Source organism: Enhydra lutris, unplaced genomic scaffold (genome assembly GCF_002288905.1).
Source record: "Enhydra lutris kenyoni isolate GAN:26980312 unplaced genomic scaffold, ASM228890v2 scaffoldscaffold23, whole genome shotgun sequence".
Classification (NCBI taxonomy): domain Eukaryota; kingdom Metazoa; phylum Chordata; class Mammalia; order Carnivora; family Mustelidae; genus Enhydra; species Enhydra lutris.
Genome location: NW_019154107.1, coordinates 11,321,199 through 11,345,557, shown reverse-complemented (window position 1 = coordinate 11,345,557; position 24,359 = coordinate 11,321,199). Strand labels below are relative to the sequence as shown.

General features: G+C 39.1%; 1 protein-coding gene across 1 annotated transcript in view; it reads right to left on the bottom strand.

Annotated features, from left to right (window-relative positions):
• The window catches only part of LOC111150371 (interleukin 1 receptor accessory protein like 1), a 786,204-nt gene that overhangs the window by 137,321 nt on the left and 624,524 nt on the right, over positions 1–24,359 (bottom strand). The window lies entirely within an intron of this gene.

The window sequence follows — 24,359 nt, the reverse complement described above, 5'->3', positions numbered from 1 at the left end:
AAAAAAATTGATGATATTTTAAAATTAAACATTTTCCACATTTTATACAGCCTAAAATGACAATGTGGTTATACTGCCTATGTTCACAGAGCTCCATTTAAATTTGTGGACCCTGAATTACAGTGAGGCTAAGTGACTTGTATGAAGTCATTCATCTCAGTACTAAGAAAGGCAGAACTAGGGTCCTGGCCTTCTGATGCCAGCCCTGGCATTCTTTGTCACTGCAACCATACTATGGTGACCACCTCTCCGAGGACAATTTAGTGGGCTGTGGATATATTTGTTCTGGATTACAATAGCCCTTATTAAAGCAATGTTTCCTATAAACATATTTCAAACTTATTTAGTCCAAAGAACATGGATCATTCCTCTGCTTATGTTCCTATTTCTAGATTATTGTGATCTACTCCAAGTATTACAGAGATTCTACATTGGAGTCAAATGAATTTAGCAGGTGCTTCCTTGAAAGAGGTGTGAAATGTTCTATTTTAAGTTAACAGTTGAGATTCCCAAATCAAGATTCAGTTCACATTTGATGTTTAATTTCTCACAACTGAAATTTTCTTTTGTCATTTAGAAACATTTTAATTTGCATGTGAGATGAAAAACAAAACGAAGGAGTACGGGAGAATGAGTAGAGATGAAATCTATATGTGTCTTTTATTCTTTTTCCTGCCCAGAGGGATGTAAGCTAAGATTCAATATATACCTAACTATAAAAAGTATATAATACATACATGGAAGAGGATGGTTAATTTCACTTTCAATGATGGATATACAATGTAAATATTTAAATTGTACATAGTAGAGGGAGAGATAAACATTAAATAAACAAGGCATCTCCTAATAAATTTGCATTGGTTGTTTCTGTGCATTAGTGATTTCCTTGAGAGGATCTTATGTAGTTTCCAAGCCATTAAAATATTTTCTTTGATTTTCCAAGACTTGATCTTTATTCCTTAACATACAGACATCTGCCTAGAAATAGAATTTTCTATCCCATTATAATTTTCTTACTTCTAGCATAGTTCTAACAACTATCAGCACATGTACTGCAAGTTTTTTTTTTAAAGCTTTTATTTACTGGGGGCAGGAGCGGCAGAGAGAGCCTTAAGCAGACTCTGTGCTGAACCCGGAGCCCAACACAGGGCTCGATCTCACGACCCTGAGATCATGATCTGAGCCAATACTGAGAGTTTGACGCTTAACTGACTGCAACACCCAGATGCCCCTATTGCAAGTTAAAAAAAAAAAAAGATTTTATTTATTTATTTGACAGACAGAGAGAGAGAGACAGCAAGAGAGGGAATAAGGGGAAAGGGAGAAGCAGGCTTCCCACTGAGCAGGGAGTCCGATGCAGGGCTTGATCCCAGGAATATCATGACCTGAGCTGAAGGCAGACGCCCAACAACTGAGCCACCCAGGCACCCTCCTATTGCAAGTTTTAATAAGCCATTAATTACTTTTTGAGTCTATTTCTTCTGCCACCCCTTGATAATATTTTATGGCTATCTAGAGTCAGAGAAAGCAGGGGCCAGCAGAGGAGATGAAACTTGAATTCACTCATTTTATTACTAGTTTACAGCTCTGGAGAGAGCTTACTTGGCTTTTAGAGTTGGCACAGGATTCCCATTCTGCAGTTTTTGGCCTCTGTTCTCACTGCTGGGCAGGGCAGGGATATCTCATGTTTGCCTCAGACTATATCAGCGGTACTACTGATACACAGAACAGTGCTGCTCCAGAAGCTGAACGCAACAGGTTTTTTATACGCAGACAAAGAAGGAAATAAATGCATGTGTGGTGGGTATGGAGGGACCAATATATTTTCTTAGTTCAGGCCACAGCTAACATCACTTAGAAATTTGATGGTTAAGTTATTGGAATATGCTGGAGTCTTCTAGAATGTAACCCTCTTGTTTTGTGATTATAGTGAGTCACGTCACAATTACTTCCTTCTGGCAGTTACAAACTGTCATGCACAAGAAAAAGATTAAGTATTTAATACAGAATTCTATGTTGTATAGGTCACTGTTATACTAATGTACTGACGAATAAAATCCAAAATCTCGGGACACCTGGGTGGCTCAGTTGGTGAAGTGTCTGCCTTCAGCTCAGGTCATGATCCCAGGGTCCTGGGATCGAGTCCCACATTGGGCTCCCTGCTCAATGGGGAGCCTGCTACTTCCTCTCCCTCTGCAGTGACTCCCGCTGCTTGTGCTCTGTCTCTCTGACAAATAAATAAGTAAAATCTTAAAAGAACAAAATAAAATCCAAAATCTTTAGTAAGGCCCTACCACATCTGGTCCATATGACAGTTGTGAAATCATATTCCAACACACTTCCTTCTTGCTTTCTGGTTCTAGTCACACTGTCCCCCACCCCTTTTTGTTATTTGGATATCAGTGGCCACAATTTACTGTACACTTTCCCTATATTGCTTTTCCTTCAGTATCTGCATGGTTTGCTATCTCATTTCAAACAGGTCTCTGCTCAGACATAGCCTGTATTAGTTTCCTAAGGCTGCTATAATAAATTATCACAAACTGGATGGCTCAAACAAACTGTACTCTTTCACGGTTCTAGAGGCCAGCAATCCAGAATCAAGGTATCAGCAGGGTTAGTTTCTTCTGGAGGCTCGCAGGAAGAATCTCATCTATGTCTGACTCCTGGCCTCTGGCTGTTGTTGGCAATTGTTGGTCCTCCTTGGCTTACAGAGGCATCACTGCAGTCTTTGCCTGTATTCACATGGTCCTCCTTGGTATATCCACTCCTGTTCTGCATTTATAAGGAAACTTATCATTGCATTTTGGCCCCCTCTAAATCCAGGATGATCCTGTCTCAAGATCTTTGATCTAAGTACATCTAGAAAGAAGATATCTCCATACAAGGTCACCTTCACAAGCACCAGGAGTTTGGATTTGGACAGATTTTTTGGTAGGCCACCATTCAACCCACTATATTACATCTTCAGTGAGGTCATCACGGACCACATTCAGTGATTAAAATAGTAATACTCGTAGTACATATACTATTACACTCTCCCATCTAACCCTACATTCTTTTTCTTCATAGTATCAAATAGTCTGAATGAGTCAAATATTAATTTGTCTGTCTCTCCTTCTAGAATATAATCTCCATGACAGCAAAGACTTTGGCTAACTGCTATTCCTCAGCATCTAGAACATTATAAGTTATATAGTAGGTGCTCAACAAATATTAACTAAATGGCCAAAATTTGGTTAAATACTACTGATTGGTATTGAGTAACTTATAGTATTTATGATTGTATAAAACAAAGGTATCGGGGTTGTGATAGATAGAATAATGGCCCTCCAGAGATGCCATATCTCAATCTACAGAACCTATGACTATGTTACCTTACACAGCAAAACAGCTTTGTACATGTCTTAAATTGGGGATCTTGAAGTGGAGAGATAATCTTGGGTTATCTGGGTGGGCCCAGTGTGGTCCACAAGGACCTTTCTTATGGGAGGCAGTAGGGTCAGAGTCAAAGAAAGAGGTGTGATGATGGCAGCAGAGGTTAGAGGGAGGGAGAGAGAGAGTGTGAGGAGATTGGAAGGTGCTTTGCTGCAGACTCAGGCTGGAAGAAGTGGTCACAAGCCAAGGAATACAGGCAGCTTCCAGAAGCCGGAAAAGAAGAGGAAACGGATTCTCCCCTAGAGCCTCCAGAAAGGAGCAGTCTTGCCCACTCCTTGATTTTAAATCTGTAAAGCCCATTTGGACTTCCAACCTCCACAACTCTTAAGATAATATATTTGTTTTGTTGTAAGCCACTAAGTTTGTGATCATTTGTTATACAGGCAGCAGAACACAAATACAGGGGAGTAACTTTTTTTTTTTTCCTTTCCGAGTCCTACACTATCCTCAACAAAGAAAATAATAAAAAAGATAATCCTCTGCTTTTAAGCTGGTTTTTTTTCCAGTTTTGAAACTCACTTATACTGTGCTAATAGTACCAACACAGTGGAAGATCAGCAAAATGTGCCTATCTTCTGATATATTTCTAACCTAAAGCGGAAATATCATCTGTACAATATTTTATAAGAAGTGGATTTCCACAGCACTGAGGTCCACACATATTATAGTGGGAGTACACCCGAGCAGCTGAATCTCTCAAATTGAGGCCTGGTGCTTGGAGTACATTGCACCAAGAGCATTAGTAAGGCTAACATATTCCATCTTGTCTGTCAGTGAATGCACAGAGCTCATAAATCAGTACAAGCCATAATATTTATTGAAATAGAGGTTGTCCTCAAGCCCTCAGTAGAGAATTATCAGTATTTCACAGCAGCTGAATTCAACAGTGAGCAGCTAATACACAGCAATCTGTAGTGAAGTATTTATAAGCTTAACAGTTTTCATTTCTCTTCTAGTGAAATAGAGGGATGGTTCTGCTTTAGATTGTACGGGTGTAAAATCTGATAGACACTGAAGCATGTCTTGATCTGTTTGGGAAAAAGAAAGAGTATAATCCCACAGTTTGTAGTTAATGCAGTAAGTACTGGTGATAAAAATGATGTCTTCTGTCAATCACTTTTATATATGTACTATATTCTGAAATGTTATCTCTGAAGTTACATATCTCCCCCCCCAAGGACAACATTAAACTCTCCATTATACTGTAACAAGTAGACAATTGATGCAAAATGTTTTGAATTAACACAATCAGTGCTTTAATCCTCTTTAGAAGATGATGCCTGTTCAGGGATGCCAGAATCATCTCAGGGCCTCAGGAATGTGGATTTGAAACCCTGAGTAGTTTCAGTAACGTTTGGGCTTTCATATCTCATGGAATGAAATGTTTTGACTCATATTTTCATACTTCTGAGCTCTTTCTTGATATTTCTTCACCCTGAATTCATTTCTCCACCAACTCTATCTGGACAGACCCTGTTCACCTGTGCAGAGAAGAGTTAACCTACCAAACCTGACACTGCTCTTCTTAGAAAGGTCTCATGACAGGATCAGCTTTTAGCTGGCCTCTGTTAACTTAGATTTCCTATGATAAGAGTGGCTCACTGGGCACCTAAATGCCTTGTGCAAGCAACATGGTAATGCTGAACATCTGCTTTCCTTCTGGGAATCTGGGATTTTGGTTTGTGCTACACAGAGGGTACTTATGTGGCCAGCCCCCAGTAAAATCCCTGGGTGCAGAGTCTCAAAAGAACTTCCCTGGTAGACATTTCACATGTGCCATCACAACTCCTCATGGAAAGGATTAAGTGCATCCTGTGTCACTTTTCTGGGAGGGGATTCTTGGGACCTTGTGCCTTGTTTCATCTGGAATTCACCTCCTGCTCCTTCTCTTTTTGCTGATTTTGTTTTGTAGCCCCTTGCTATAATAAATCATAGCCATCAGTACAACAATATGCTGGGTCCTAGGAATTCTTCTGGAAAATCATTGAAACTGGGGATGGCCTCAGGGACCCCAGATACATCTCTCTGCTTCTCAGCTCCAACATCACCTTCTCTGTGAAGCCTCTTTCATTTCTCTCCCCACAGAAGACTCACTCCCTTGATTCTTTTAAGCAATCCAATTGATACCACTTGTTAAGCTCATACAGGATGTATTACAGTTTCTGTGTATGTGCTGGTTTCCTCTAGGGATAGGGGTCATGCTTTGTTCATCTTTGTAGCACTATATTCTAGCACAGTGAAGATCAACTAAATAATTGCTCAGTAAATACTGGTTCAGTTGAACTGGTAGTGTTTCTGTTGGTCCCCTTGAAAAGATTTTACAACTGATGCTCATTTTTCAGAGACTTTTCATCCATTTGAGTTAATCAGGTTGGAGTAAGAAATACATATATGTCAACAAAGGTGGTTAACACCTGAAATCCTGTATGTGTGATTAATTTAACACAAAAATAAAATTATAATCTTTTCATCTCAGAAAGCTCTAAGATGAGAGAGCCAATCACTTTGGTTTCCAGCAGACAGACTAACTAAAATAGATTGATCAAAAATTTAAAAAAATGTTAGATTATCATTGGAATAATAAAAAAGAGACTATTTTGGCACGTGTACGATGACATTAAGATATAGTTTTGTCCGCTATTAACATATGATTCCACTAAACCTTTGAATTCTTTTCCTCCCCTGTCCTCAAAACAATCAATATCAAAGGACTGTCAAGTGCAACAATAGTTCTTTGTTTCAGTACATGCTGAATAAATAAATGTTCTTTATCTTTTTGGCTAAAAAGTCATCTAAGATCAGAGAATTTCTAATAGTACTGAAAGACCCAAGAAATGTACATACAAGATCTCTTTGCAGATTATAATGTTGTGCATTATTTTAATGATCTATAAAACAACATGTGTATGATAAGTATATTTTGGTGAAATAAACAAGTTGCATATTTCACAGAGTAAATATGACTAGTACAGTGAGTTATTGTGATTTTTTTAATGGATTTTCATTTATATGATCTTCAGGTCAAGGTACTTTAGTGTTATGTTTACTGACCAGTTTTTAATTATGCAGACTGTAATTGAATGCTCCAAGGAAGCCAATAGAATGATCTATTATCTGCAAATCAATAGGAAAAAGCATGGGTGCACTTAAAAATTATGGAAGCTCATCTACTCTATTGTGTCGGTGGCCTAGTTCCAAATTAAAGTTGTGAACATCCATGCATTAATATTGGAGCCAGATTTTAAAGACAATCAGGCCCAAGTTTTGTTCAATTTAAGGGCTCTTTTGATTATTTGCTTATAATGTCAACCTGACTTTATAATGCTTTAACTGCTTCAATGGCCATGATCAATACTTGGAAAACTCTGAAACTTTATGACCTCTTCTAGCCTATGACCCCCAATGCAATGCACTGACTGCACTGGCCTAGTTTTGCCTCTGACTAGTAGGCTATAAGGAAACAAGAGGAACTGAATAAATGGCTCAATAAATGTTTAATTTTTATGGAAACACATTTACATACATGCATGCATTCATACAGAATTTTAGGAATATACTTCTTTGCAGAAGTTTATCCTCTACGGTAACACATAGCTTCAGCAGAGATTGACATGAATTTGTTAAGAAGGAGGCACTAGCCTTGCCAGCTGAATACCGAACCATTCTAGAGGTCAGTGGGATGACGTGTTGTTAACAGTCTGTTTTCCCATTTAAAAATACCTGTTTTGTACAATCAATAAACGAGTCTACGTAGACATCTAAAAGAGAAAAGGAGCTCATATTTATTAAGTGCCTTCCATATGGCATGCAGTTTACCCGTTAATTTATATGTATTAGTTAATGTGAATCCCTCCCAAACCCTAGGAGATGATGCTGAAACTGGGACTGAGGGATTAAGAAGCTAGCCCGTAGTTTCTTACATGTATACGTGCTGAATTTCTCCAGTAATGTCACCCAATTTGTTCATGCCCCTCTGTATCCTCAGTTTTTGGTAGTACCCTTTACTTGGTCTGTGCCTGGTCATTAGACCAGTGGACCAACAGCAGAGACTTGAAAAATGCCTGCATGTTTGGACTCACCCTCTCATACTAATCTAGGAATCCCTGTAGCACCATTGTTTGACAAAGTTCAGCTTAGCCTGCTAGAAAATGGAAGATCACATGACACAGAGACAAGCCATGCCAGCTGTAACTACCCTAGACCACCCTCCCTACCCCACCCAACCTGGCAGTTCCTTGCAGATGCATATGTGAACCCCAGCTGAGATCAGGTGAGCCTGGCCTAGACTAGAAAAACCACCTGGGTGAGCCCAGGCCAAATTGCCTTCCTGCAGAATTATGACGTAAATAAATAGTTACTATTTTAAGCCACTGTTCTGGGGTTCTTTATGACATGGTAAAAGCTAACTGATATAGGGTATTAGTAACTGTGGGGCCAGACTCTGTAGCCATGCCTATCTGAATTCAAAGGCCATGTTCATTTCCTAAGTAAAAAGAAAGAAGAGAAGAGAAATCAGTATTAGAGTTCTTGATTAAATTATGTGAAGTTAGCCCCCTTCAGGTCAGGTCCCAGAGCAAGTGGCATAAGTCAGAGTTAAAGTCACAGCAGTGTGTTCCATGTGATCTGAATTGCCAAATAGATGTGCACAAATCCTAAATGCAGTTCTGTGCAAATGAACAATGGCAAAAATTTTATGATTCTCTTCCAATGGGCTTATGAAATAGGGACCCAAATTTATATGCATAAATATTTTCATTTCGGCTCCCAAGCATCTCTAAAAAAAATACTCTTGATACTTGAGGAGAATCCAAGTTGGAAGAAATTAACAGCAGTCCCATTTTATGTGTTTCTACCATGGTGAAGTTTTTCCATGCTGATCATCTCATTGTGCAATGTGAATTATTCAGAATATCAATCTGCTTTCTTTTTTCGCCTAAGAGACAATAAATTTAACAATGGAGATGGATTTGAAGTATAAATCATCCTAGATACTTCATGAATATTCAAATTAAATCAGATCTGGTTCTGAACCTCACACTTCTGCTCACAGTGTAAATCACTGTGTATGTTACTCAAGAAGTCACCCCAAACAGGCTTTAGGAATACTTTTTCCCTTGGAAAATGCGATTAATTACAATTGTTTGCCCATAAGGATTTCACTTCCACGTTATTTATTTTCTGGTATCACTGATGAGCTGACTGGGAAAATGAAATACTTCAGTTTAATCACCAGTTGCAATTACAGCCCGTGTAAAGGTACTTCATCTTATACTCTTTTCATAATTGTCTATTCTTATGATATAATATGCAGTTAGATTTGCTGCCTTTTACAACACTAACAGTGCCACTCAATTTCCAAGAAAAAATTAACACAAGATGACACTAATAGGATTTCAATTGGCTTGAAGATGTGAAACACAGTAGTATGTTCTGTTTTGACCAAAGCCCTTCACTTTCTTGGACTTTCCATATAGAAGGATCAAGGAAAGGAGGTAAGAAATAGGACAAAAGTTTAGTCGACCACTGTATTAAGGTTAGATTTTGTTTTAGGATAGAGATGATATAAAAGTAGAAAGAGTGTCTAGTCCAGATGTTGGCAAATGGGAGTTTACATCCATCTTTTCTCCCTTACCCTCTGTGTAACTAAGGTCTTCTTACTTTCTCTGATTTTATTGCGCATTTGCTTAACCTTTCCAGTTGTACTTACAACATGGAGTAATGTCAGTTGCTAACTAATAGGACTGTTGTGAGGAGGGCTAAGGACAGTTGTTGATGCTGTCTGTCATAATTCCTGACACATAGCAGGGGCTCAAAAAACTTAAGTACTTTACTCAAACCTTTGCCTTCATTGCAATTCTTCCAGACTGGGATGGCAAGTTACTCAGATAAAAACATGGGCTCTGGAGCCAGACTTTCTGGGTCCAAATTCTGACCATACTACTACCATTTTGGAATCACTCTGGGCCTCAGTTTCCTCACCTGTGACACAGAGTAATAATAGAATCTGCCTAACCAGGGTCATTTTAAGACCTCAACAACCTAATTCTTATTAAAAAATGCAGAACTAGGTGCCTGGCATAGTAAGTCGAAAAGAAATCAAAACAATCAATACCAAAACAGTGATATTTTTATTTTAAAAGTAAGAGAAACCTCTCAAGAAGCCCCTTATTTCACCTGCAGTTATAGTTTGGGACTGAACTACTTTAATCCTAAAAACACAGGACACAAAATAAAATGCAAAAGGTGGAAGAGGATTGTGCATTCTTGTGTTTTATAATTTTTGCTTTGAAATAATAGATACAGTCTCTGGATTTTGCTTCTGGCCTGTTATTTACCGGGTACTACAATGTTTTTGAATGTTTGGCTAAGGGGCTGTGAAACAAGTACGGAATCCATATTACTGTCAAAATAGATCTGTGTCGTGTTATTATGTTTGCCACTTTGATATAAAGCTCTGAGACATGGACTTTGTGCAGCTGTCATAATAGGAAACGTGAATAGCTTTATATACATTGTTGACCCAAGATAACCCAGCATATAAAATGGAAACATAAAATCCCCAATATACTGGTACATCAAAAATAAAATATGAGTGAAATTGTTCATCATAATGTCAACATAGTTTTACTTAACTAGTTATATAGCCTGAAGGGTGGTTATTCACAACTGAAATCATTTCACATCGATAGATCTGTAACTCAAGGAATATTATATAATGTTCTATTGATTGGTGCAGGGCTATTCTGGAAGTCCATCCTCTGAGGGCACATGGAATCTGGACTTGAGTAGAACTAAAAGTGATAAAATTCCGCTTCGTCTCACTAGCTCTTAAAAGAACATCACCTAAAGAAATACAAAGAAACAAATTCATGCTTGTTTCACAACCTCTTGGCAGGGGCAGGGGTTAGGGGTTGTGCTGTGATATTTCCAGAAGTGGATTTCCATTTAACAAATGTAGGCAGTTTTCGTGTCCACTGCGCTGTTGCACTCCCAACTGGAGTCATCAAGATGCCCTAAGCCATGTCTATCCAGACATGTGAGAACACAAAATCTTCAAAGTAGAAACAATATGTGGTTGATCAGCAATGCCCTTTAAAAACAGAGTAAGAAATAAAAATGCAATTTTAAGCAAATTTTTGATGGCTATGGCAAACAATCTTAGTAGTCAAATGACAAGATGATTTGCTTTTAGCACATGGAATTGCATATAGACATGAATTCAGAGAAACTTTTATGAAGTGTTCAAGCTTCATTTGTGACCCCAAAAGAAAGATTTTCCTATGGAATTTCTTTAAGCACAGAACATCTCTGTGCTTTATGGTCAAGGTGATGGCTAGAACAATAGTCATAGACCAAGCTACACTGTGCTGGGAGGCTAGAGAGGATGCCACAGCTGGATGATTTCAGATTTAGGCAGATATTTAGAAAAATATTCCTTAAAAGGGACATGACTGCTATATTCATATATTTGAGGGAATTTCATGGGGAAGAATTAGACTCAATCCCAATTGGCCAGTCCTATGTGCTGCCCATGGCAGGCATCTCTAATAAATCACTGTGCTCTTTCCTGATGAGACTGAAAACGCCTTAGAATCATTCCTAATACTTCAGCCAGCTATACTAATCAGAATCTTTTCAAGACATGAAACCTATTTGTTATCTCAGAAATATGTACAATTTCTGAGGTGAGTTCTAGGTAGAATAAACTCAAGTGTCCTAGAAGCAGACTTTATACAAAGTCTTTATTTTACAAATTTTATTTTACAAATAAAATAAAGACTTTATACAAAATCTTTATTTTACAAATAAATTTCTATGTTTTAAATGTGTTCAGAGTAGTATGTTCTCCCTAAAAGTCTCTGGGAAGTATTCAGGGACACCCTGAGAAAGTGTTCTAGAAGGGATTCAGGTAAGAAGGTGTGAAACTCTAAGTCCACTTAGAGTACTAGCAACTTGATGGCCGAGAACACAAGTGTGGGCCAAAATATACAGAACCTAAAAATAAAAGTAAAAACCGGAACCCATTGTAAATATGATTAAAATCTGACAATCAGTTAAACAGAATTAGCTTTAATTTCCTGCCTCTTTAAACACAGCAAGAGAGAATATCTACCTATACCTCTCTATCATCTGTCTATCCATCCTTCCTTCCATCCATCCATCCATCCACCCATCATTTTTTCCTGATTTAGATCTACCACATATATATGTGTATATGCACACATCTATATAGTCTGAAGATTATGTTTTTTTCTTATCATAAAAGGTAATTCTGGAAGAATTTATGGGCTTGAAATATTTTAAACTATAACAGTATAATGGTTATTTTATATCTGAAGAGAATTTTAATAGGCCAAATACCTTAAATATACATTATTTTTCAGTATCTATACTTTAAACCAGTAACAGGGCAATTGTGGGTATTTTTCTTTTTGTATCCCATTTCATCAGCAACCATGACAACATTTATTAATCTTTGAGTTTTCCCCCCGCCGTTTATTAATGAGTAACATCTTGTTCAATGTCACAGGTTTGAGCAGTGTGCAGCAAACATTTGCGAGATTTCTTTATCCCCGACAGTGAACATCAAAGCCAACAGATACTCATTACAGGAGGAGCAAGGGAGGACTTTAAACAATGAATGGATCTAGGAGGAAACTCTATACAACAATGTGTGTGTAAATGTGTGTGAGTGTGTGTATTGTGTGCATGTGCACTTGCGTGCCAAAAAAATGACAGTGAGTTTTTACTGAAGAAATAAGGGAGGACAAAGCTTGTGGGATATTGAGAAGTGAATCTTGGCCCACTTAAGCACATCTCTCTTTTAGCAGTCAGTAAGTGGCAGGTGGTATTTGCTACTCCTTTGATATGATAGTATGCTGCCTAACAAGTGATATTTTGTTTTATGCATGAAATGTTCAATTTCCTTTGTACTACAAAGTCAGGGATGTTCATAAAGGTTTCTCTTTCCATCTCTTGCTCTTTCTGCCTCTAATTCCCTACAGACACCCCAAATTTTGCTGGTGACTATTCCTTCTTTCTTCAAACTGAAACTAGAGCTTGTATTTTATGGTCTGGATGTGATGGGTAGGAAAAAAAATAATTATGTGGGAATTGTTTTTCTTTATATAAAGATGCCAGGTATTTTGGAATGAAGAGATAATATAGGCATGTATAATATAGGCCATGCCAGATAGAGCCTGGCTTTAATTTCATCCCCTGTTGATCCTATCCTTCTCAATGGCACTGATTCATGAAATCATTCACACCAAATGTACCCAGAATCTTTCTCTTTCTCTCTTTCTTCCTTCCTTTCTTTTCTTCCTTCCTCTTTTCCTTTTTTTTTTTTTTTTTTTGCTGGTCAGTTTCTAATCATCGTTTGAGACTCTCCTCTCCCAAATAATTTAAGTATTGTTTCCTGTAAGCAGAATTCCATGGAAGACTTAATAGCCTAGTGTTGGAAGGCAAGGACCACACCTTATTCACCTTTGTGTTACCAACACCTTATTCTTCCCTATTTAGTCTATCCTGGTGTCTGGTTTGCTCATATGAGCCCTTGACAGGGACACATACAAACACAAATGATCAATAGCATTTTTCCAGCCAACAGATATTTGTGTTCCAAGCATTATGCACGGAGAATACAGTAGTGAAGAGGACAAACAGGGTCATTGGGCTCTAGGGATATTGTCTCTACTTGTTCTTTTTATTTCTAATTTATTTATTTTTTAAAAAGATTTTATTTATTTATTTGACAGAGAGATAGAGAGAACACAAGTAAGCAGAGCAGCAGGCAGAGGGAGAGAGAGAAGCAGGCTCTTTGCTAAGCAGGGAGCCCGATGCGGGGCTCGATCCCAGGACCCTGGAATCATGACCTGAGCCGAAGGCAGCCACTTAACCAACTGCGCCACCCAGACGCCCTTTGATTTCTAATTTAGAACCCTTGTATTTTATTCTTCCCTGGCTCTCAGGCCCATTTCCAAGACACATCTTGTAAGTCCTGCTTCATACTGTCCTTGTTTTGAGGATCCATTTGGGTAAAGCCAGCTCTTCTAGTCTTGTGGCCTAAAACTCTTTTAAACATGATTTTTTTCTCTCTGCCACCATGGGACTAGAGATATGGGCAAAATGTACTCCCAACTCCTGCTCTTTGGGACCTGTGTTGATTGGGTCAGCCCCATTCAGTTATACCTTCAAAGGGTCTGCAACATGGTAAATGGTGAGTCAATGTTTATTGAATGATGGGAAAATACAGAAATATATTCAAAGAAAAAATATTATTTGAAATATTAGTACAATTGGGATAAAGTGTTGAATTTTATGGAAATTTGTATATGATCATCTAATGGAGCTGTGATGGGCCTCATAATGACTTAGTGAAACTTTGCCATTGTGGTTTATTCTCATTTATTATTTAAATGTGCCAACTATTCTATTTTAGCTTAAAGCAGGAAAGATCATTTTTTCTTTTTCTAATTCTGTCTAATGTGTAAGAGGTTATGAAAGACACACAAAGGTACAGGGACTTTTAATCCCCAAAATTTATTCACTGATTTAACAAACTTTAAATTCAGAATAATTGAATTGAAATGTCAAATTCAAAAGGAAATGTCAGAGGACTTCTGCAGTAAGCATTCCTGTACCAGATTATTTTCCACACATGAATCTCAAAAGAGAGCCAATTTAGCTTAAAAAAGAACTTCACCTTTTAATGGGAGTTGAAGTTAAGTGACTAAACCTTTGTAATTTATATTGAGGGAGGTAAAGTTTTTGAAAGTCCCTTTCACTAATTCTATGCAACATGTTTGGGAACTGCAGCAAAGTACATTATTCTCAGAACAAGGATTAGACATGATCAATAAAAATTCTTCCAGATTAGATAGATCCAAATACAATTTTTGATACTTTCCAGATCGTGTTTTTCCATTTATATTTTTGGTAGTTTTATGGTTTTATTAACACAGATATGATGGGCACATTAACAGTCTATTCATTTGCTTCACTGGGTTTGATGACTCTGACAGCCAGCTGGGCTGCTCGTTCCACAATGGCTTTGCGGTTCTTGGAGGAGCCATTATGAGTAATCTTTGCACAGTAAGTTACGCTGCACATCAGTGGCACTTCAAGCTCCTTGATGTTGTGGATGAGAAACTTCTGGAAGCCACTGGGCAGCATGTGCTTTGTTTTCTTGGTGCTCCTGTAACCAATGTTGGGCATCAAGATCTGGCTCTTGACTCTTTTGTGTAGCTTACTGTCAATACCTCTGGGTTTCATCCAGGGGCACTTAATTTTGCCATAACCATGTTGTTTTATTCAGTTCTAACTATGACTCTATGAAACAGGACAAATACTACTAATTCCATTTTATAAATATACTCAGATATATTAGTGACTTGCCAAATGAATGAAGCCCCAAATTGATAGACTTGGAATTTGAAGTCACATGCTTTTCCCACACTATCCATTCTTAAGCTGTTACCAATGGTGCCTTATGGATATTAAGTCTTTTCTAGACAAAAAGAAAATACCCAAAAGACTTCATCGTCCTGTACATCATTGTAACTCTTATTCAGGTAGCATGTTTAGCACCTCCTGTCGTGAAGCACAGGGGTAGGTAGTAGGTTATGGAGATGAATAAACATGGCCCTTCTCCCCAGGCCCTTATAGTATAAGAGAACAAAATATTTTTAATAATATGGAACATGTTATCTAGTTAGAAGAGAGAGTTTAAATTGAAAACTTGCACATTATGTGACATAAAAGGGACAGACTTATGACAGTGCCATGGAGGGTAAACTGATAAAGGCCAGAGGAACAAGAAAATACAGGCATATTCTTTAAACCACTCTTTCCATCTTTTGCAAATTTGACATATTTAATATTTTTTAAATTAAAGAACAAATAAAAAAACTCAATGGCTATTTCTCTGAGAACAAAATAGCTAACATTTGAAACTCTGGGATTAATGATGGTATCATTTGATAAAAGTTTTCATAAATACTAATGATAAACACAGCTTTTTCAGATGTAGCAAACCTTCAAGTATCACAGCATCCTTAAAAGTCCCATTCCCATGGTAAACCTAAAGCCTGTGAAAGGTAGGAAAAATATATCCAAATTAAATAGGATGTGTTGAAGCTCACTAGACAGTAGACTTGGAACGTTGTGTTAGGTAGTCAGGGGATAATGATAAACGTAGTAAAGGTTTTATCAGGGGAAACCTACTTCCATCCTATTTCAAAAATAAATTTACCATAGAAGTCATCTGTGTTATAACTCCAAGGAGTCTGTATGGTATATTCTGTATAGAATTTAATAATAAGCATATGATTATAAAGCAATTTAATTGTAGCAAACCTGGAAAGTGTCCATTTAGGCTATATATCCTGGGATTTAGGAAAAAAACAAACAAACAAACCAACACAGAATCCTACGTGTCAAACAGGTACCTCCAAACTAACATGTCCAAAATGAAATTCTTGGTTTCCACTTCATATGCATGTCCAATCCTGATCCTCGTTAGTCAGTTACTCAGACCTGAGCCTTCCAATTATCTGGAATAGCTCTCTCTGTCACGAATCCCATCTGTCAGAAAATTGTGTTTGTCCCATCACTGAAATATGTTCAGAAATTATCAACATCTACCACCTCTACTTTAGTCCTGGGCACCATTATCTCCTCCCTGGTTTGTTGCTTCAAGTGTCTTCCAGCTTCTAATATTCCCTCCCCAACTGTCTATTCTCTAATTATCAGAGAGACTCTATCAATATGTGAACCAAGTCATGTGTTTCCTCTTCTCAAATCTTTCAGTGTCTCCCTATCTCACTCAGAAAAACAAAGTACTTGACCAAGGCCTACTCTAGGCCTAGGATCTTCCCCTTTGTTCCCTCTGATCTCACCCCTGCTCCTCAGTCTCTTTGTATCTCATTCGCTTTCCTCTGGTCACAGTATCCTCCATGATGTTCTCCCTGCCTCTGGGCCTTTGCATTTTTTATTGCCTTTGCCTGGCATCATTTACTCCAGAGACTAATGAACAGTGGCTAAGATCAGTGGCAGGTCCAGGGTATATGTGGCCAGAGACTTATACAATTTTGGGGATCTATTTTAAAAAAAAAGAATATGGCACTTTGTGTACAAAATTAAATAGAGGGCCTCAGGAAGGTCCATATATATGAGGGACTGAACTTTTAGCTTCATTATCAGCATAATAAATCCACTTCTTATGTGACACTATATGCCATGCACTGCTCTAAATGCTTTAATATACTACCTAATTTATTTTTTTAAGGATTTCATTTATTTATTTGAGAGAGAGAAAGAGGGAGAGAGATAGAACACAGAGGGGGAGAGAGAGAAGCAGACTCCCCGCTGAGCAGACAGCCTGATGTGGGACTCAATTCCAGAACCCTGAGAACATGACCTGAGCTGAAGGCAGAGGCTTAACCAACTGAGCCACCCAGGTGCCCCTACTATACTACCTAATTTAATTGTCATAATACTTCAGGGGAGATGTTATTTTTTTATTTTTTTTTTTTAAAGATTTTATTTATTTGACAGAGATCACAAGTAGGCAGAGAGGCAGGCAGAGAGAGAGAGGAGGAAGCGGACTCCCGCTGAGCAGAGAGCCCGATGCGGGGCTTGAACCCAGGACCCCGAGATCATGAGATCATGACCCGAGCCTAAGGCAGAGGCTTTAACCCACTGAGCCACCCAGGCGCCCCCAGGGGAGATGTTATTATCCCCATTTTATAGACTGGGAATCTGAGGCACAGAATGGTTAAGTAATTTGTCCCATGTCAAATAAGTAGAAGAGTGCCAGTGGTAAGTTTTGAACTCTGGCCTGACTCCATGCTTTTTACCACAAACAGTGGTTGAATATGCATTTCCTGCTATTTCATTGCCTCCAAAGCCCTGATTGAATGTCATCTCTTCAGAGAGGCCTTCTCTGGCCACATTTATCCTTCTCTATTGTACTCTCCCTAAGCTATGTAACCTCTCTTGATTTTGTTCATAGCACATATCACCAACTGATATGTTAGATGCCTATTTATTTTCTACTGTCTATCTTTTCCCATTTGAATGTAAACTCTACTTTTTCTCTGTTGTTAAGAGACAGATTTGACAAGGTCTAGAAGAGTGCTGACACTTAAGCAGGTTCTCAATAAAATTTTGTGGAATAAATTCTTCCTTTGTATTTGGTGTCTAAAGTACAGCTCAATGACTATGAGTACAAAAATGAATTATGCACAGCAGACAATATTTACTAGGAGTAAGCAGTACATTTTAGATCAGTGGTCTCAAAATGTGGCCACGGATAGGCAGCTTCAGCATCTCCTGAGAGCCTGTTAGAAGGACAAAGGTGTCCAAGGAATCCACATTGGAGGAAAAAGGGCCTCAAGTTACCTGTCTTTCTAATGTTGGTAGTCCTCAGAGACACACTTCTTTATCACATTGTAGAACTTGGAAATCTTTTCTGCCAACAAAACTGACAGCTGTAATTTTAGCTGAGAAAGCTCTTTCCCAAGTGGACTGAGCAAACAGGATTGTCTTTTGTGGATGGGAAAGGACTCCAGTACTTTTTTCTCAATATGTTTTTATTTACCCCTTTATTGTATAGATCTCTACCTACTTCCTGCTAGCTTTAAAAATAATTTCTATGTCAGGATGCCTGGGTGGCTCAGTTGGTTAAGCAGCTGCCTTCGGCTCAGGTCATGATCCCAGCGTCCTGGGATCGAGTCCCACATCGGGCTCCTTGCTTGGCGGGGAGCCTGCTTCTCCCTCTGCCTCTGCCTGCCATTCTGTCTGCCTGTGCTCGCTCTCTCTCCCTCTCTCTCTGACAAATAAATAAAATCTTAAAAAAAAATAATTTCTATGTCCTGGTGATTGTGTTTGGCTCATTTTTCTATCTATTTTTCTCTCCCCCTCCATTCCCTCACTTCCTCCTATTAAAAAGAATACAGCTGGTAACATGGCCCCACCTTGTAAGAAAGATGAATTCTAAAACAGAATGGAAAATCACAGGTGATTCAAATATCCTTTCCAGGTCATGCACTTAACCCTCTCATTTAATTTCCCCATTCACTGAGACACTTCCTTTTTTAAGACTGCAAACATAACCTGCACCTGCAATTACTTGTACAGAAATTAGTCTTGTGCTTTCCTCTGTCGGAACAAAGAAGTATTCAAATGTTTAGCTGACTAAATGCCAACATTTGTAGACATGGTTTTGAATTGGATGGGAACCCAAGTGTAATTAAGTGCATAAAAGGTACTACCCTTGGAAGTGATTTGTCTTCGGAAATATCTCAGCACACAGTATAAATTAGGTCATTTAACTTACAATACAACAGCTCAGGACTGACAGTGTAAAACTGCACTTCTCAATGTGGGATGACACTACTAAGTCTCTAGTTGGGCATGCTGTTTCTTTGACTTTTGGGAAATATTTCCTGGCTATCCATACTGCTTGTCTTTACTCATCAACAGAATAAAACAATTAATAGCACCTATTTAAGTCAGGACCCTGACCTCTAACACAAGTAAAGAGTGAGGGCTTAAATTCTGGCCACTCCAAGTAGGATCCCTGGAGCCCCTGCCTCAGAAGCACTTAGTGGGGCTTATAAAAATGCAGAGTCTCAGGCTTCCCATACTATGGAATTGGAATCTCCAGTGAGTGTAGGAGCAGGAAAACAAATTTGAAAAATTCCTGTCTGGTGATATGCACTTTTTAAAGTTAAAGAACCAGTGGGAAGAATAAGGACAACAGGCGCCCGGGAAGTGAGGAAGAGAAGGAAGGCTGGATGCACACACACATGAATGCAACACATTTTGCTAACATGAAAAGTGCGAGTGGAACTAGCTATCACAATGGAAGAAATATTTGCTATACTTCGGAGCAAGTGCTCTTCCGAAAAAATGCAAACACATATATGGAACTTAAATGACAATGAATGAAATCAAGTCCCTTAATTTTTATTTTCTTCATTTTTTTAAAGATTTAATTTCTTTATTTGACAGAGAGAGAGAGATCGAGAGATCACAAGTAGGCAGAGTAGCAGGCAGAAAGAGAAGGCAGAGCAGCAGGCAGAGAGAAAAGCAGGCTCCCTACTGAGCAGAGAGCCTGACTCGGGGCTCCATCCCAGGACCCTGAGATCATGACCTGAGCTGAAGGCAGAGGCTTAACCCACTGAACCACTCAGGTGCCCCAAGTCCCTTAATTTTTAAAACTCAAATTTTATGTTAAAGCTTTGGAGACACAACATTTTTATCGTTATTTGATATTAAATTCAACTGTGCAAATAACGTTTCCTAGGAAGCTGGAATGAACTTTTAAGACGTGGACCTTTAAAAAAGTGATGATTTCAGAGAAAGTATTATTTGCCTCTCCCATTCCAATTTTCACTCCTTCAGGCACTGGTGTGGGCTATGAAATGAAAATAAGGTATACAGTTCTGGTTGCCCCAAAGTGAATATTTTAGCTTCCTTTAACAGAAATGGAGAAAGCTTCAACTTTTTGTGATAACTACCATCATTCTGAATATCATTTGCCAAAGTACACTATCAGCGTCAGAATTTATTCAGGTGTTGCTGTGCCTACAAGAATGGCCTATACATTTTGAGCTTGTTGTCACCATCTAATGAGCTTTCTTTACTCCTATGTGGTACAGAAATCAAGACAGTATGTTTCATTAAATTGTGTTTAAAAGTTTAAATAGACTCTCAGTGAGGGCCTAAGATGTTCTCCACTGGACACTAGCAGAAGTTCATATTTACAACTGTAATCCAGTGTTTTGCATATTTTAGGAAGCCTAATATCCTCAAGAAGTGAGGGAGTGAGGTAGCTTCACATAAAAGTTGCTGTTTTATTTATTTGTTTTTTTTAAAAGATTTTATTTATTTATTTGACAGACAGAGATCACAAGTAGGCAGAGAGGCAGGCAGAGAGAGAGGGGGAAGCAGGCTCCTGCTGAGCAGAGAGCCCGATGCGGGACTTGATGCCAGGACCCTGGGATCATGACCAGAGCTGAAGGCAGAGGCTTTAACCCACTGAGCCACCCAGGCGCCCCAAAACTTGCTATTTTAGAGTAAGAATGATTGCTTCAAACTTGAAACTTCTTCAAATTTCATGTAAGAGTTTGAAGCATTTTGGAGTAATAGCCTCAGATGTAGGGATGCCATTTGGCTATTCAGGCTATTATTACCTTCCACATGAACATTAATCTTTCAGGGGATTTCCCCATTTTCATCTTCCATTGGGACAACCCATCCTGTACATTGCAGCTAGATTAATCTTCATGAAGCATTCTTCAGTCTTACCATGCTTATGCTCAGAAGCCTCCAGTAACTCCCAAATAAAGTTCAAACTTTTCAGCCTGCATTCACATGAACATGCACAACCTTACTGAGTTTGTTTCCTTTACACAGAGACTATGTCCGGCCAAATTGGTGTATAGTTCATTCTTCAGATATGGATACTTTATTCTTTTCTGAGGCTGTGCCTTTGGCCACACCACCTCCTATCACCATATCCACCTATCAAATTCTTACCCACCTTTTAAAGTGGGTCACCAAGTCATAATATCTGCCCTGCCATGGAACTTCCTGTTCCTTCCACCCAAAGTTCTTCTGAGCTCTATAGATATCAGAACAATTCTCTTCCTATAGTACAACATTGTCATTATCTGTATGTGTAATTCCCCAAAGCCAAGGAGACTTTCTTCACTCTTTCAACAAATATTTACAGAACACCAATAGCTATTAAAACAATGTTTTAGACATTATGAAAACTGCCAAGTTGAATAAAATCCAATCTTTGCCTTCCCACTTTTGATACAATGACAAGTATGTTGTCAGTACTGAAAAAATATATACAGAATACATAAGTGAGTACCTCATTTCACTTATGATAATAAAAATCCTGGTTTGTATCATCATAAATTAAATTAATAGGAAATTCTATTCAGAAAGAAGACTTTGCCAAGTTAACTTTTAGAATATCTAAATGTTACATATGCAATTATAAAAATGAAAACAGAATATTTTAAACCCAAAGACAAAAGAAATTTGAAAACTTTTAGTCTACTGTATATAAATTGCAGATATATATTTTTTAATGTTAATAATTTCATGGTCTCCTTCTATGATGCACATATGGTAAACCTCCACTGTTAATTAATTCTATTAGTTCTTTGTCATTAAAATATTCACATGCTGGCTACATGCAATACTATTCCACAAATATTTATCACATGCGTTTTAATCTGAAATTTTTAGAGGCATTTATAATTAAATGTACTTTTTGACAATCATGTGCACATGATTGTCAAATAAGTTCATTGAGAAGTAGAACACTAGATTAAGTATTCAGATTGTTATTCTAAATGATGCCAAATATAAGACCAATCAATACAAGAAAACTGAAATGCTAGATTGTATTTTCTGGCTTCCAGGTGAGTGATTATGAGGCAGGAGTTAGGAGGTAACTAAGATAACTTTGTTTCACTTGGATACTTATATGTTGCACACATATATTGCCGGAAGATTGGATGGCATATTCACCAGGTCCACAAAATAATTCAGATCAATGTCAACATACTCTCTCCAGAAAATGAAGTCCTGTCCAGAGTCATCCTATCTTTCATTATAATTCAAAAGAAAGCTGGAGCACTAAGAATAAAATGCTTAAGGTATAGGATTATGTCTGTTCTAGTGCGGAAAAATGAGTAGCTTCAGATAATAAAAGTTTCCCTTTTGAAATAGAAAGTCTTCATAGCTGTGTGAAAATAGTTACACACATTTAAAAGTAATATTAATTTTCTAAATAGGTCTAGTCCTGGCCATTTGAATAGGAAAAGCCTGAATCAAGACTCTTAAATGTGAGCCTGATGACATGGGTCATGTTATGATAGAAATTTTCATAAATAAATGGTGTTTTGTGAGTGACCTGGGGAAAATAAACTAATGTTCAAAGTAAGGATGTAACTTCAAAATCCATTTTCTGTGGTACTCGAGTCAGAGAGAATGATTGGTTACTAATGGGGCAATATCAGGTTGGTCACATTATTTGCCTGCATGAATAAGAATTAAGACTTTTTTTTTCAGTTTCTGGAAGGTCACCCATTCACCATTTTAACTGCTAAATGCTTAGGTCTGCAGGTATCACTAGACTCTGTTAGTCCTCTCCCAAAACTTCTATATGTTATATCATCTTCCCACCGAAGACAAACAAAAGCTTTGTGGTCTTTTCATCAATGTCACAATTAAGTGATAGTATGGAGCTCCATAGGTTCAAAGTTATATTTTAAAGGATGAGGTTGCCAGTTAGAATGGCAAAAATTGACATGACAAGAAACAACAAATTTCGGAGAGGTTGTGGAGGAAAGGGAACCCTCTTACACTGTTGGTGGGAATGTAAGTTGGCCCAGGCACTCTGGAAAACTGTGGACATTCCTCAAAAAATTAAAAATAGAGCTTCGCTATGACCCAGCAATTGCACTACTGGGTATTTACCCCAAAGATACAGATGTAGTGAAAAGAAGGGCCATCTGTACCCCAATGTTTATAGCAGCAATGGCCACAGTCACCAAACTGTGGAAAGAGCCAAGATGCCCTTCAACAGACAAATGGATAAAGAAGATATGGTGCAGGGGGAGACAAGATGGCGGGGAAGTAGGAGGAGGCGCCTTTTCAACCTGTACCCTAAAGTGAGCTGATTACCTACCAAAGAACTCTGAACACCCATGAAATCAGCCTGAGATCAGAATTATACACGTCTGGATCTCTACAGGGGCAGAAGACGCCAGTGGGCAGGTAAAGCGGAGTGGGAACGTCGGACTGATATGAGAAGATAAACAAAAGGGGGAGGGAGCCACCAGAGGCGACCGGTTGGAAAGTAATACCCCTAATACGAGAGTGCCCTGCATCTGGGGACCAGCTTTAACTTGGAGACTGGTTGAAAGCACTCCAAAAGAGCAAAGGATCGCAGGGGGGGGAATTGTGGGAATCGGGGCAGCTAGGGACAGGGGCTTAAGTCCCCGGACCCAGGACAGCCTTCCCTGGCGCTGAGCCAGAGAGAGTGCGGCGGAGAAACCAGGTCTTGGTCCCTGAGCCGCCAGCGTGCCCGAGAACGCGAACGCGTGGGGTCTGGCTCCTGTGAGGGGCTGGGAGCCACGCCAGACGGCAGAATGCCGAGCCCCTGCTACAGAGCCTGAGACATGAGCGCCTCTCACTGTCCCCTGAGAGAGGTGCGCAAAGGCCCACCAGAGCTCTTAGACCCGCGCCTTGTTTCAGAGCCTGAGACGCACGCCCCAAACTCTCCCCTGAGAGAGGTGCACGAAGGCCCAGCCTGGTGCTTTTGGACCTGCGCCCTGTTCTCAGAGCCTGAGACGTGCGCATGACCCACAGCCTCCCCTGAAAAAGGTGCGCGCAAGCCGGGCGCTCTTAGACCCAGAAAGACCAGGCACTCCCAGCCCGGGCCAGCGGGAAAATCTGTGTGCGATCGCTGCTTGGAACCTCTCTGGCGGTCTGGAGCTGCCCAGACAGTCGCCGCTGCCGTGGTTTTGGGTACAAGCAGAAGATCCTGCATCCCCAGGGACCGCAACTCGGAACCTGCTCTGCCAGCGGCCAAGGGGGGATTTATATGGGCTCTGCAACACCCACAGAACACACTGAGGCTTCTCTCTGAGAGGGAGGTCAGGGTGCAGTTTGCTTTCCTCTAAACCTACAAAAACCATCAAAAGCGGTCAAGGCGAGAGAAAAAAAAAAAAAAAGTGAACAAACATAAAAACCTCCAGAGAACAAAAGCCTGAAAAAACCGGTTTCCTCAGAGCCCACCCCCTTGAGGGGGGCAGGAGGACTTAACTCAGGGAACATCATTGACTGAAAACCCACGTGGCAGGCCCCTCCCCCAGAAAACCAACCAT